We start from the raw sequence: 5000 nt of genomic DNA, 5'->3' as shown, positions 1-5000 counted from the left end.
GTCTTTGATAAATATCGCCGTCAATAGCACCCACCTTAGCTAAAGAGTCAGCCTTTTCGTTACCCGGAATCAAGCAATGAGAAGGGACCCACGCTAAGGTAACCCGGTAATTTTTATCTGTTAAAGCACTTAAAAACCGCCGTATTTTCCCCAGGAAATACGGGGTGTGCTTCACAGGCTTCATTGATCGCAGAGCATCAATGGCACTGAGACTATCTGTGAAGATGAAGTAGTGGTCTATGGGTAGGGTTTCGATGATTCCAAGAGAGTACTGAATAGCAGTGTGTTCTGCGACGTACACGGAAGCAGGAGCATCGAGTTTGTAGGAGGCGGTAAAATTTTCGTGGAAAACACCGAAGCCAGTGGACTCATCTAGATTAGATTCGTCAGTGAAAAACCTTTTATCATAACTAACATGTTTAAACTTATTGGAAAAAATCTTTGGGATCTCTTGGGGTCGCAATTGATCCGGGATACCAGAAATGTCTTGTTTCATGGTGGTGTCGAAGAATATAGCATTATTAGAAGTATCTTAAAGTGCGACATTGGAGGAATCGTATGAAGAAGGATAAATATCTTGAGCCATATAGTCAAAATATAAAGTCATAAATCTGGATTGAGATTGGAGGTCGACTAACCTCTCGAAAATTTCAATTACTAATAGGTTCATAACTGTGCATCGAATTAGCAACCGGTAAGAGAGATTCCAAAAACGATGTTTCAACGGAAGAATACCCGCTAACACTTCAAGACTCATCGTATGGGTCGACTGCATGCAACCCAAGGCAATACGCAAACAACGATATTGTATTCTCTCTAATTTTATAATGTGCGTGTTCGCGGCGGAGCGAAAGCAGAAACAGCCGTACTCAAGAACTGACAATCTCGTTGTTTGGTATAACCTTAGAAGGTCTCCTGGGTGAGCACCCCACCAAGTTCCGGTAATCGTACGAAGAAAATTAATCCTCTGTTGGCATTTTTGTGTCAGATACCTAATATGACAAGCCCAGGTGCATTTGGAGTCGAACCAGACCCTGAGATATTTAGCGACTAAAACCTGAGAGATCGTTTTACCCGTTAGTAGGAGCTGCAGCTGAGCTGGGTTATGCTTCCTAGAAAAAACGACCAGCTCAGTTTTCTCCGGAGAGAATTCGATACCCAGCTTAAGAGCCCATTCAGACAAATTGTCTAAGATATCTTGCAATGGTCCTTGTAGATCGCTAGCCTTGCCACCAGTAATGGATACAACGCTATCGTCTGCAAGTTGCCTTAGCGTGCATGAATTTGCAAGACATTCATCGATGTCATTGACGTAAAAATTATATAAGAGAGGACTTAAACATGAGCCCTGGGGAAGGCCCATGTAACTAATTCGGAAAGTTGTCGAATCGCCATGTGAGAAATACATATGCTTTTCTGACAACAAATTGAGCAAAAAGTTATTCAAATTTGGTGGAAGTCCCTGCGAATTAAGTTTCGCGCTTAAAACTTCTACAGAGACAGAGTCAAAAGCCCCCTTAATATCCATGAACGCAGAAGCCATTTGCTCTTTTCGAGCAAAGGCTAGTTGAATTTCAGTAGAAAGCAACGCTAGGCAATCGTTCGTCCCTTTGCCCCGGCGAAAGCCAAATTGAGTATCTGAAAGTAACCCGTTTGTTTCGACCCATTTGTCTAACCGTAAGAGGATCATTTTCTCCATTAATTTCCGGAGGCAAGAGAGCATCGCAATCGGCCTATATGAATTGTGATCAGAGGCAGGTTTCCCGGGTTTCCGAATAGCAATGACTTTTACCTCCCTCCAGTCATGCGGAACAATATTTAGCTCAAGAAACTTGTTGAACAAATTCAACAAGCGTCTTTTTGCAGAGTCGGGTAGATTCTTCAACAGGTTGAATTTTATTCTATCTAACCCTGGAGCCTTATTGTTGCACGACAGGAGAGCCATTGAAAATTCCAACATCGAAAATGGAGGCTCTTCCGTAGTTACTAATAACGCGTCGCGAAAGGTTTTCTGTTCCGGTACAGAGTCTGGACAGACCTTTTTGGCAAAATCGAGTATCCAGAGATCTGAATACTTCTCGCTTTCATTCGAAACGTCACGGTTCCGCATGCGCCTGGCGGTATCCCAAAGAGTGCTCATCGCTGTTTCCCTGGACAACGCGTTTACGAACCGCCGCCAGTACCCGCGTTTTTTCGCCTTTACTAAGCTCTTCATCTGCCTGCCCAGTGCCTCGTACTTTCGAAGCAGGTTGACAGTGCCGTACTCCCGGTAGTCCTTATACGCCGCGGACCTTCGCGCGTACAGCTCAGAGCACTCTTTGTCCCACCATTTGTTGGGAGGGCGCTGTCTAATCGTTACCCCGGGTATCGGTTTCGTCTGAGCTTGAGTCGCGGCGTCGATTATCAAGCCAGCTAAGAACGCGTATTCTTCCTCCGGAGGAAGTTTCTCGTGAGTCTCGATAGATTGCGCTATAATAGACTCATAACACTTCCAATCAATATTACGTGTAAAGTCGTAGGAAATATTGATTGGGTTCGGGGGAGTTGAACCATTAGCAATTGATATAACGATTGGAAGATGATCACTACCGTGGGGATCGTTGATTACTTTCCACCGGCAATCTAACGCTAGTGATGTCGAGCAAAGGGATAGGTCGAGCACGCTTTCACGTGCTGGAGGATTAGGTACACGTGTCGCTTCCCCAGTATTCAAAACTGTCATATTGAAGTCGTCGATCAAGTTACAGATTAAAGAAGATCGGTTGTCGTCGTACAGCAACCCCCATAGCGAACAGTGAGAATTAAAATCTCCCAATATCAAAAAAGGCGCGGGAAGCAACTCTGCTATATCAGTGAGATGCTTCTGTTCAATCCGCGCGGATGGAGGCATATATAACGAAACAAGGCATAGGTCTTTTCCATTCATATTCGTTTGAATGGCAACGACTTCAATATTCGAGATCGAGGGGAGGTCGATTCGGAAGAAGGAATAGCACTTTTTAATCCCTAAAAGCACCCCTCCACCGTGTGAGTCTCGATCTCGACGAATAATGTTAAAATCGTGGAAATTGAGTTGATCGTTTGAATTGAGAAAGGTTTCACAGAGCGCAAATGCGTCACAATGGTATGTATTTATTAAATGAGAAAATAGATCGAATTTGGGGATGATACTTCTGCAATTCCACTGTAATACAGTGATAAAATTCCTAACCTCTTTCGCCGTATTAGTCATCGAAAGATATGATAGCTGAAATGAGGGGCCAAGTTGCTGCTAGTTGCATCAAAAAGGTTTTCACTGTAGGAAGAAGGGCAAGAAGAATATTTTGTAGGGGATCTGGTATGTTGAATGTTTTAAATATCCAGTCCACAATATCAGAAAATTTTATGAACCCTGTTTCTATTTTATCTTCTGATCGAGAAATGGGTGCACGAGGGGTTTTTGGTGCCCCAGGAAGCGGTGGGTACTCCTGGTTTGATTTAAAATTAAAACCGGGAGGTACTTGCTTAGGTTTTTCTTCACCGCTTCCTTTTTGTGTTGGCTTATTGGTCATTCCGCTAGGGGTTATCTTGCGACCTTTGCGAGAAAGATTAGGAGAGTTGATCATTCTCCTCTTCCTAGATCCTTCTGGCATGGCATAAGAACACCCTTCGACGGGATCGTCAGATGTACCCTCATCGGTTGGCAAAAAGGAAAAGATGTTTCCTGTCGAGGGTGGCTCAGCACTCTTCAGCATTTCTGCGAAAGAGCGCTTTGATCGTTCCTTGAGGGAACGCTTTATTTTTTCCTCGCGCTGTTTGTACGCGGGACACGCCGAAAGGTCATGCCGAGTTCCCTCGCAGTAAAGACACTTTTCAGTATCCTCACTGCAAGCGGTCTCAGCATGATTGCCTCCGCACTTGCTGCAGCGTGCCTTGTTGCAGCAGTAGGTGGCTGTATGACCTAACTGCTTGCAGTTTTGGCAATGCATGACCCGCGGTACGAACAAGCGTACAGGCAGACGAACCCTGTCCAAAGAGATGTAGTTCGGCAGTGCGGATCCAGCGAATGTTACACGGAAGGAATCCGAAGGGAAGAATTTCTTCTTCCCTTCTTCGATGGATACTGAATGCAATTGCTTGACATCCAGTATCTTTACATCTTGAATCAGGGGGTTCTTGAAGCAGCCAACCCCGTGACGCAAAATGTCATCGACCGTGAGGCTTCCTTCGGTAACCACACCGTCGATCTCCACGTCCTTGGCAGGGATGTACACGCGGTACTCTCTCGTGAAGAGCTCGTAGCTAGCAATTGCGTTTGCTTGCTTCAAGCTACTCACAACAACTCGCAGTTTGTTCGGTCTAACCTCTGTAATTTCGGTTACGTCCGAAAACTGTTTTGCCAGGTCCTTGCCGATTTGAATTATATTTAGAGGCTTCTTTATGGGCCTGAAGTAAACTACGAACGGACCTTTCTAAGCATCTGGGTAAGCTTTCACCCGTGTTGCCGGTACCCTTGGTACGGGGCTAGGTAGCGGGGAAGGTAGAGGCGAATTGATGGGGGAGATCTCAATCTCTTCCCCAGTTGTTTCCACATCCAGGAATAGTTGCACCTGCATGTCGTCCATTTTGCGGGAGCGTTACGCTCTACCGCACACAAACGATAAATATTCGAATGTGGGGGGGGGGGGTCAAGTAGTTGCTATTAAATTTTAAAAACAATTTTTCAAACTACAATGGATCAAAATAAAAAAAAAGGAAGTAATACTAATACTAATAACAATAGTAATAATAATAATAATAATAATAATAATAATAATAATAATAATAATAATAATAATAATAATAATAATAATAATAATAATAATAATAATAATAATAATAATAATAATAATAATAATAATAATAATAATAATAATAATAATAATAATAATAATAATAATAATAATAATAATAATAATAATAATAATAATAATAATAATAGTAATAATAATTATAATAATAACGATAATAATAATACTATT

The sequence above is a fragment of the Wyeomyia smithii genome, chromosome 1 (genome assembly GCF_029784165.1).
Source record: "Wyeomyia smithii strain HCP4-BCI-WySm-NY-G18 chromosome 1, ASM2978416v1, whole genome shotgun sequence".
Classification (NCBI taxonomy): Eukaryota; Metazoa; Arthropoda; class Insecta; order Diptera; family Culicidae; genus Wyeomyia; species Wyeomyia smithii.
The sequence above is the reverse complement of the archived record's forward strand: the minus strand, read 5'-3'. Positions refer to the sequence as shown.